The sequence below is a fragment of the Emydura macquarii genome, unplaced genomic scaffold (genome assembly GCF_026122565.2).
Source record: "Emydura macquarii macquarii isolate MOO-44397 ecotype Brisbane River unplaced genomic scaffold, CSIRO-AGI_Emac_v2 contig_320, whole genome shotgun sequence".
Lineage (NCBI taxonomy): Eukaryota > Metazoa > Chordata > Testudines > Chelidae > Emydura > Emydura macquarii.
This window is the reverse complement of record NW_027130457.1, coordinates 3,471,451-3,481,885: the sequence shown is the minus strand read 5'-3', so window position 1 is coordinate 3,481,885 and position 10,435 is coordinate 3,471,451. Positions and strand designations below refer to the sequence as shown.

At 39.0% G+C, this 10,435-nt stretch overlaps 1 long non-coding RNA gene across 1 annotated transcript; it reads right to left on the bottom strand.

Annotated features, from left to right (window-relative positions):
• Positions 1-4,345: 4,345 nt before the first annotated feature.
• LOC137167186 (uncharacterized) lies at positions 4,346-6,823 on the bottom strand. Its single transcript, XR_010924043.1, has 3 exons — positions 6,712-6,823; positions 6,023-6,114; positions 4,346-4,427 (listed from the first exon to the last, which is right to left on the bottom strand). It is a non-coding gene; the product is annotated as an uncharacterized lncRNA (long non-coding RNA).
• Between the last annotated feature and the right edge of the window lie 3,612 nt (positions 6,824-10,435).

Below are 10,435 nucleotides of genomic sequence, written 5' to 3'. Positions count from 1 at the left end.
TTCTCTTATGAACAGTTCTATAATGTGGAAGGACAAGATTAAATTTCACATTAAATATTAATGCAAGATTTAGTTCTTGATAAAATATTTCTTAATTCTCTAACAAATTTATACAGTGCCCCTGAGGTACTGTGGCACATTTAAACTAAAATTAGCACTAATTGCTTTGTGTGCATGCTTGCATATCTAGATTCATATATTCAGACCCTTCCAGACTGCAGTATGTTAAGTACTGTTTGTAAATTAATTGTGCTCCTGATCCAACTCCCACTGAAGTTAGTGCAAATATTCTCATTTATTTCAGTGGGAGTTGGACAAAGGCCTGTAATTTTAAAATGGACTAGTAACAAGAATACAGACTGACAGTTTATTATGGATGCATTCCTATGTCCTGCTCTGCTATGTGATTCAGCCAGTGGATTATCTGTAAAATTCTCTGCCCTATAGATATCTAAGTATTCAGATTCCAAAGACCATTTCTGTTTTCAAACAAACCACCAGAAATTTCAAATAAACTGTGGTTACAACAGCTCCCTTTTTTAACTAATACTGTTGCAGTTGTGGTCATCAGAGACACTTAGGTTGGAGGCCACTTAGTATAAAAGAGTAGGAGCTGCTGGTAAGGCATTCTGTGAAGACCATTTAGATTCGGAACTCACTTCCTCAATGGGTTCTAAATACTCCAAATTATTTGACCTTTAATACACACTGCAGTGCCCCCCTTTTCAACCTGGCCTTTGGAGAAGATAGCCGAAATTTGGAGTGTAAGGAGTGGTGGGAAGGGGAGGGATTTTTTGTGGCTATATTTTGCCTGGCAATTTTTGGTTACAGGAGATTGGTAAAACTGATGGCATCATAAATTATAACAATTGTATTTTGTTAAAATATGTTGAGGGCACTTACCGCCACATATAAATGTTCTTATCTTTTTCTGTATAACAAAATATACAAGTAAATACATTAGAGAGAAAGATGGAGAGAAATATACACACACACACACTTATATACGTGTTAATAAAGCTATTTGTCTTACAAGAACAGAAGGAAGAGAGACTATATACTCTCTTTTTAAATACTTGAGATGCTGAAGGTCATACTATTATATAGCAGGAAAATAACTTTTTACATAACACACTGCATAGGTTTAATTCAAACTGCACTGAAGTCAGTAGAAATCTTTCCATGGATTTCAAAGGCCTGTGGATCAGGCCATATATCATCATCATCTAATAAACTGCATAAACTAAAATACAAAAAAACTATCTGGTGTTGAAAGTTAAATACTCATAAAGCTCATGTGTGTACTAGAAGCAGCAATTGATGTTTTAATAAACCATGGAGACAGAAAAAATGGTGAACAGCAATAGGAGTGAGAGAGAGAGAGAGAGTATGATTTCCACTCTTGGGCCACTAATCCAGTCCCACATTCTGCTATACTCTCACCACATCTTAATCTCCCTTTGACAGGGGGATGTGCGACACCCTGTGTCTGAAAGCAACACCCCAAAACTCTTATCTCCCCAGTGTCATATAATTATGATAGGTTTGTAGAAACTATGCATTGTGACGTATCATTTTAAAAGTTTTGATCTGATGAACATTAATATGCTGTTGGATTGTATATGCTATCATTGTATGTAAAGTTATGAAGTTTTGCTATATGTGTTCTACTGAAAGCTGTGGCAAGGTAGGAAACACCCAAATCTGCTTTTCAGGTGCAACAATGGAGTAGCCAGACATGCTGATGGGCCATTAAAAGTGAATCCACTCTGCCAACCCCATCCCTAGAGACTTCACACAGGAATATGTACACAATGGAGACTATTTGATCAATGGGGGTGTCACATGCACAGATCTTTCCCAAACTGGAAAAAGCTTGGGAAGAGAGGGAATAACATCATCATTTCTCTTCACTGCCGCACAACTCAACACCTAAAGGAACATCTCGAACACAAAGGACTTTGAATGGGGGAGGAGAACCCATGCTGCAAAGGAGACACAGCCTGTACATCAAGAATCTGTAAGCCTGCTTATATCATCAGTCAGGGTGAGATACTGCTGATTCATATCCTGTTAGAGTATAAGAACTTAGACCGCAAAGTTATTTTTATTTCTTTGGTAACTACCTCTGATCTCTTTATGCCAACCACTTATTATCACTTAAAACCTATCTTTCTGTAGTTAATACATCTGTTTTATAATTTTACCTAAAGCAATGTGTCTTGAATAGAAATGTTTGAGAAATCTCAGCTCAGTAAAAAAAGTTGGTGTATATCCTCCCTACATTGGCGGGGGAGGGAGAGCTAATTAATGAGCTTATTAATGAGCTTGCACTGTACAGTCCTCTGTTCAGTGCAAAATGGTATACTCCCGTAGTGCAGGGCTTGGGAGTGGAAGGAATTGGCTGATGCCATTCTCTGTTGTTGTTTCATGAGTTGCTGAGGGAAAGCATTCATGTACCACAGTTGGGGGAGCCATGCCTGTGAATGCCTGTGTGAGTACTTTACCTACTATATGTTTGTAGCTTACTGATAGCATCACATAGCCCGAGGACAGCCCAGGTAAACATTCCTGCTATCTAGCTGAATGTCGGTCTCCACCTGCTCTTGTGTTGAGTGATAACAGGGTACAGAGGGGCTGCTATTTATCACCATTGAGGCATTGTTCGGAGCCTGCCCAGACTGGCTAATTAAGGCGGCACAGTGGTCCCACAGTTTCCAGGCTGTACCCTGGGAGTCTTATGCTATCACAGGATTACAGTGAGGACAGTCTGTGTCCTGGAATCAGCACCCTGAAATCTACTTAGTTCAGTAGAACAGACCAGATCAAGCATGTTATATTGCAACTGTGCTGATTCCCATTTCTCTGTTTATAAGAATAAGAATAGATGTGTGGGTGTGAAGAAAGAGATGATTTCATTCTGCAGCATCTCATAGCTACCACTTGAGATTAATTTAAAAAAAAAATCTACCCCCCATTCCCTACTTATCTAAATTTCCACTTTCGAATTAATAAAGGGCATTGCCCCAAATCTCCCGTGACTTCAATGGGAGTTTTGCCTCAGTAAAGTCTGCAAGACTGGGCCTTATATCTTTAATATTAACTATGTATAGCACTGTACAAAAACAAAAGACATTGTCCAAGACTTAAAGAGCTTTTAGTCTAAATTAGACTAACAAAGAGCCTGTTTCTGCTCCTCCCTTCCATATCATTGTCACAGAACCTAGCGTTCAGTGAATACTACCACTGACTTTTAAAGTGCAAGTTATTACTCATGTTGAGTAAAGGACAAGAATTACTAGATCTAGGTGAATAATTCATAATGAATAACTTTTTTTTTTAAACAAGTCTTTGCTTCTTTCTGTTTGCAAATTGTCTGTGGTAGCCTCATATGTTCATTGTCTGCAATGTATGCAAATGATTTTTTTTGACTAACACTCATTCCTGAACAATTACTGTGAGTGTTTTATATGTAAGCTGTTTTTTTGGACATGTTAGTCATATAGGATGTTTCTGTTCCCTGAACATGTGAGAGTAACTGTTAGGGTACGTTTACACTGCACACTCTTTATGATAAGATGTAGAGTACATACATTACATGCCCCCAGCACACTACACACCGTCAACCCCAGCACTGGTATAAATAGCAATGTAGATGGTGAGGCATGGCTTACGCAAGTAAAGATACAACTGACCAGTTACAATAGGTACTGTATTTTGTATGCCAAGGCCACCTCTCCTTCATCTACACTCCTATTTTAAACAATGTAGTCTTTCCCCGACTGACAGTAGAGATGGCAGTGGGGTAAGGCTCCAGCAGCTCTCTATGGTGGAGAAATCCTCCAGCAGTGGTGAGTTTCTGGAGTCTTTTCCCGCCTCAGTGAAAGACTCTGGCAGTGGGTTAATGCTCTAACATAACCTTTTATTGCTGTGTGTAGTTACATTGTGGATGCAGCTTGCTTTTCACTGAGGCATGTAGCTATGTACCCTCCATGCCATCACCAGCAGTATGCAGGGTAAAAGTACCTTTAGAATCGGGTTCCCAGCATAGATGCTCATATTTAACAAGGCAGAACTTATGCACTATTTGCCTGTCTTCACTGTTTCCACAAACATTCCTTTTAATTAAAAAAAGGAAGGAAGGAACGATCTAAGGAGTAAGGTATTATTCAGAGTGAGATGGAGAAACACAGTCAAGGCACATAAAGGATTTGGTAGTTTTCTTGGTGAGGTGGGTTGGTTGGTATTCTGTGCGTCTTATTTATTGTACTGTAACTCAGATACCTGTATGAGCTCCTAAATTAAATCTTTAATTTAGGACTTAATTTAAAGTATGATCCATTTTCCAAAGGAACTTGTGAAAAACAAAAACTTCTCTTTTTCTCTTCTTGTTTTGTTATCTCCTGCTTCTTGTGACTTCAGAATACCTTGAGAATAAATTTCAATTTGGATGCAGTCAATAATTTATTAAGCTACTTCAGCACAGGATAGTAAATACTTCATGTTTGAAGAAATGCTTGACCAAAAAAAAAAAAAAAAGAGCAAAAGATAGGATAATGTAAATATTAGGACTCGGTGGATAATTTGCAATGAATAATGTATCAAACAAATTGTAATTTTTTTGTTTATGAATTGTCTGCAAACAGATTATAACAACATTTTCAAATGTATTCACCAAGGAGCTTATTTGTGGGTTTTTCCAGTGACTAGTTGTCAGGTTTGTATGTCAGTTACAAACAGTGGATATTTAAAATTCACCCCAAGCTAGGTTCTCCACTTTTATTAATATATTTCACTCAAGTACAATTGTATCCTCATTTCAAAGTATCCATTGTTGGTGGGTTGTTAATGAAAGTTACTGTCAGCGAATATTTCAGCTAAAAATCCACTACTTGTGCTAGTAGAGCATTTGAATGTTAATATGAAAGGGGAAGCTTTCAAAAAAAGGGTAATGGATATGCTCTGTATCAGAATTCACTTCAAATTCAAATGAGTATCGAGGAATATTGTTGTGCACTATTCACCCAGTTCACAGCAAATCTGCTTGATGATTTGGACAACTTACAATTCAGTGCTAATTTTTACTTCAGTTGATAGTTATTGCATATTCACTTTAATGTCTCCTAGTGTGAAGGGATATATTCAGGAACTATTGATTTTGTTGAGCTGTTGCTTTTATCAGTGTTAGAAGACTGTTTCAAAGAGTTTCCTTTCGGAATATCTGACCTAAAGCATACCGAAAAATGAATTTGGCAAATTAGAGATACGCTGTATGCTAATAAAATTGATAATTTATTTTTCAAGCATGTATGTTATCCCAGGGTAGAGTGTTGAAGAATAACAATGGATTCATGCTCTATAAAATGAGGGGCTACTTTACTTGTTCTTTCTGCATTTTATAGCCCACAGGAAGTTTATGTCTCACTTCTCAGAGATGTTTGCAATAGTTTTTAATTTATTATTATTGTAAAATGAATATCTATTTAAATAAATATGATACCCATCTTAGTGTAACACATTGACTATTATACCTACTGTGCAAACTCACACAAAATGCAACAGGAATTATGGCCTGGGGTTGCTACTCATGAAAAATGCAAGATGCACTCTAGTGTAGGGTGCTACTACTCGATAGACTGTTTCATGCCCAAACTTCAAATATGTTTACGTTATACAGTACCCTACAATTTATAGGTCACCATAACAATGAAGCATATCAAGCACTTTTATAAAGAATTTGAGAAAGTTCTAAACTTAAAAAGAAAACTCACTCCTAATAAACAAAACTTGTGGGTTACATTCTGTGGCTTTTGAGGTCCATTTGCAGATAGTAAGCACCATCCCATTTCACCTTATGTACTATAAACTCTATCCTGAAGGATGCTAAGCACAGTGCCTTTACTTTGATTGTAGTTAACAGGAGTGGAGGGCACTCGGCATCATTAAGGATTATATTGTGAAAGGGCAGCAGAGCTAGATTATCCTTTTTCTGTGTCTGGAGAGTATGGAAGGGTGGACTCACCACTGGCATGCCTCCTGGGGTGTGGTAGCAGGTCTGCCTTCTCTAGAGCCTCCACTCCCTTAGTTGTCTGCCTCTTCTCATGGTTTGGTCCTCTGGAAAGTCACATTTAGTCCCACCTCTTCTTAGTTAACAGAAGTCCAACAGAAAGAAATGTCTGATTCTTCTGTCCAGTCTGCTACCCTTGATTCTGGGCCCAGTGGTCCTTACAGCCTTATTTCAGGGTTTCCATTAGTCCATATCCCCTTCTGAGGGCTTCATAAGAACTTATCAGTGGCTGGTAGGGGAATCCAAGCCCTCCCACACCACACTGGGGTTACAGTCCAGGGACCATAGGCCAGGCAGCCAAAGTGTGCTTCACCAGACACTTTGCAACTGCCTCCCTTGGCTCCTTCTTACTATTAATCTTCCTACAGGGCCTTTTCCCCAGTCTCTTTGTGGGCTCTTTGTAACAAACACCACCTCCCAATGTTTATCCCCAAAGGTCCAGTTCTCACCTTTGGGTCAGAGTTAACCCCAGGAGCTTGCTCCAGTCCTATGGATTTCAGATATCTCCACTTTCTAGTGCCCTGAGAACAACTACAGGGTTTATCCTTCTTTCCCTGTAACCCCTCAAATGCCCCTTAGGATTTACCATCATTGCCTCTTGGATGTCACTACCTTATGCCTCCTCCTGACTCAAGACAACTCACATCTGTCCTCAGGCTCCACAGCTTCCAGCCTCCCAAGCTTCTTCCTGGTTCAGAAGCCTCTGGTTCTGGATTCAGGCTTCCTTCTAACTTTAGATCAAGAGCAGATACGCAGATCACTGGGGTCTTCTTGCTGCCCTGTTTCCCACTGCCTTATACTCCTCCCCAGCTGTGTTTCATCACCAGTTGTGCCTAACTGCTCTCCAGGTGCCACTCAGTGGTTTAATTGGTGCAGGCTCCTCTTAACCCTTTCATTTCCTTTGGGGACGACACACCCCACCACAGAGAGGCATTTATTCTTCTATTTAATTAAGTCTGTGGAATATAAATAACTGTAAAATGTATAAAGGGGAAGTTTCTGGGATTCACACAGTGGACTGGGACTAAGTAGATTTGGGCTCAGTTCGAAATTTTGTCACAGACTGCATGTGTGATGTTGAACAAATCAGTCTACCTCTGTCTCAGTTTCCCACCTGCAAAATGAAGATTCCTTTCTCCTACCCATTGTTTTACTTCTCTGTTTAGTCTCTTTAACTGCAAGATCCATCAGACAAGTGGATCCCTGCCGCTGGGCGGAGGCCCACTGTTATCAGTGGCTTCCCCCACACAAATCCTTTTGTGGAATCAGATCTTTAGACTGTAGTCTCTTGGAACAGGAACTGACTCTTACTTATCTGTGTTTGAACAGAACCTATCTCAATCCTTGGTGTGGCCTTTAGAAGCTACTATAGCACAAACAACAAATGATAATTATATAACAAAGCAAGAAGCAAAAATCTTTTACCTTTGTTGAGAAAAATGTACAAAAAAAAATCAAAATCCTAAGAAAACATTCATACAGAAAAGAGGAGGGAAATAAGACGAATGGGGAGAAACTCACTACCTATGGTTAAGCAATATTGGTATAGGGAGAGAACATTCCAAGTAAGGTTAAAGGTGTAGAAACATGTCAACAAACAACATAATGGCTCAGAATTCAGTGATTGTATTCTAAACTTCCTGTATGCCATCTGAAGGTCCATCTTTGAATCAGCAATGACCAAAATGTGTATCTGAGTTGAGGTCATCCAAAGTTTAAGGGATGGGTGATCTCATTCAGGCCATTTTCATAAAACAGCTCTGTCCAACAAATAAAGGCATAGGAATGAAGCCAATTGGTTGATTTGGCTGAGCATCCTTGCTGGTAAAAATCATTCAATGGAGACACTGGGGAGCAGTTGGCATGCTGAGCTCAATTGCTTTGGATAAGAAACCAGACATATATATCAGAGGTCAATTTCATCTTTTTTAAAATACACGTGAGCTTTCACTTTCTGAAATATAAGGAAAAAAGTCAATTAAGCTTTATACAGCTTATTCTAACATGTGCAGTTTATCTGGTAAACAGGAAATCAAGACTATTTTAATTACATGTATATGCCCCTATAAAAATGGGGGAGAGAATGCCACTGTTTTGAATGTCTCTTGGAACTTATCAATTATACAAGGGGTATAGATTTTTAAGCATGATTAGTGATTTTGGGTCCCTCTGAAAATTAGGCCCCTTTTAAGATGTTTCAGGCTGGGTATACAAAAACTGAAGCAACCAAAATCACTATACACTTTAAAAAACCTTGAACAGGATGTATGATGAGGAAATCAATATACTAATAGAATTTGAGAGGAAAGGATAGACAGAAAGACATTCTCATTTCTTTTTGTCCATTGAAGAAGGAAATTATATGTATGCATGGGGAGAAAAATCTAAAGCATCCGATATAGAGTAATTCATATGGAGATTATAGATTTTTTGAAAACTCATATGTACAAGCAATAACAGCTGGAACAGAAGAGCTGCACTCAGAAATGAAAAGGACTTTATCACGGGCATACAATACATTTTAATTGCAATATTGCCTGCTTGAATACCTTGAACAAATTAAGTGCAAGATTCTGAGATGAATAGCCATGACCTTGATTGAAAAAACAAAACAAAAAAAGAGTGTTGAAAAGGTACCTCCCAGTGGGCCCCTCTCTCCAGGATAAAGTGGTGTGAAGCACAATTATTGGCAACTATCAAAGTCTTGTATAGATTTTTGGATCAAATTTATAAAATAATTGAAATCCAACCCAAACTTTTCCAGATCTTTGTCCTTGTATGACCAGCAAACCCAGACAGTTTATTTCTCTTCCTGCATCAAGAAAATTCAGGAAAGATTTTGATTCTGAATTTTTAGCTGTCTATTGAACACCAAGGACAATTTTAATGTTATAGATCAAAGTATAGTTTTTCATGATGCCATTCTGAGATAATGAGTTTAATGCCAGACAGACATTCTTGGATCTGTGGGAACATCCATAACTTAATGTTCAGGTCTAGATTTATTAATGAAATAATTGTGCTCTCTACAGTCTACTTTGCTTTTTCTGACATTAGTTTGGTAGCTACAACATACAGTTAGCACAGAAATACAGCTATCACTGATAAGCCCAAGAAGATGCATGGAAGCACCATGAAAGATAATCTCAGCTTTCTTTTAAAGAAAAAGAAACAAAAAAAATTATGGGTACAATTTTGACCTTCCATTGACTTCAATGAGAGCTGAGCTAGGGTAAGGCCAGAAATGAGCCTCTTGTCACTTGCCTTTTCCCTTGCAGAGATGCCATTGAACATGTAGGCTGATTTAATCAGAATGCTAGGTCCAAAAGGAAGAAGCAGCTTGACTGCACTTCTGCAATGGGAGGATGGGCAGATGCGGTGAACATAAGGTTTCCCCACCCCAAACACATGTTTTATGTAATATGATCGGTTTAATTTGGGTCTTTTCCCCAAGAATCATCAAATTAACCTTTCCCCAAATTGTAAACCAGCCATGTGAAAAATGAAGTAGTAGGGAGCAAAATTCAAGACACTCCAACTCAATTTTTTGTTTGGAGGTATTTTTCTAGTGTAACTTGTTTATTCACAAAATGTACACAAGTCCTGTTTCCTTGAACAGAGGTAATAGCACACTACACACAGGCAACTTTCTCTAGCAGAAACCTCAGCAAATGTGCCTCTGCCCTGCTCCAAGAAGCAGCAGTCATTTGCCTCTATTTCTCTCCAGGACTCTTTTATAATCTGTTTAACACAAAGTTTTCTCTACTTATCCCATCCCCTGAGCTTTACACTTGAGAAACCCCTTATCTCAAAGCTCTTCATCTAGACCACCTGGCCAGGTCTCCAGAAAAAAACTGGGGCATCAGCCTTCCTTTTGTCTCACTGTTTTAAAATATAAGGGAACTTGGGGGATTTAACTGTTAGACAAAGGTGAGTGCTTCAATCTTAAAGAGGGTCTGGAAGCATATACATCCAAGACCCAAAAACATGCAAGCCATTAGCACTCTTTAGACTGGAAGGGTCATTTGAGAGGGTGCAGGAATAAATGCTATAGTCAACTTGGTTTGCTACAATTTTCAGCCCTCTGTGAGGCTGGCACTTAGATGTTTTTTGCCCACAGACAAATGGAACACCTCAAGTGCACCTGCCATTGATCTGACTACAGCAGCTGCTGCAAGGAGAACACCCATCCTGTGACATCAGCTTTGTCACCAGTAGTCTAGTTGGGCCCCATGGTGAAACTTAGCTTTGTATTAACTGTCAGGCTGCTGTGAAGTCAGCTCTGTGCTCCTGCCGATGATCTGGTCAGGCCCCGCAGTGAAGCCAGATTGCCACCCTCATCAGTCTGCTCATGCCTGACTGCAGAGT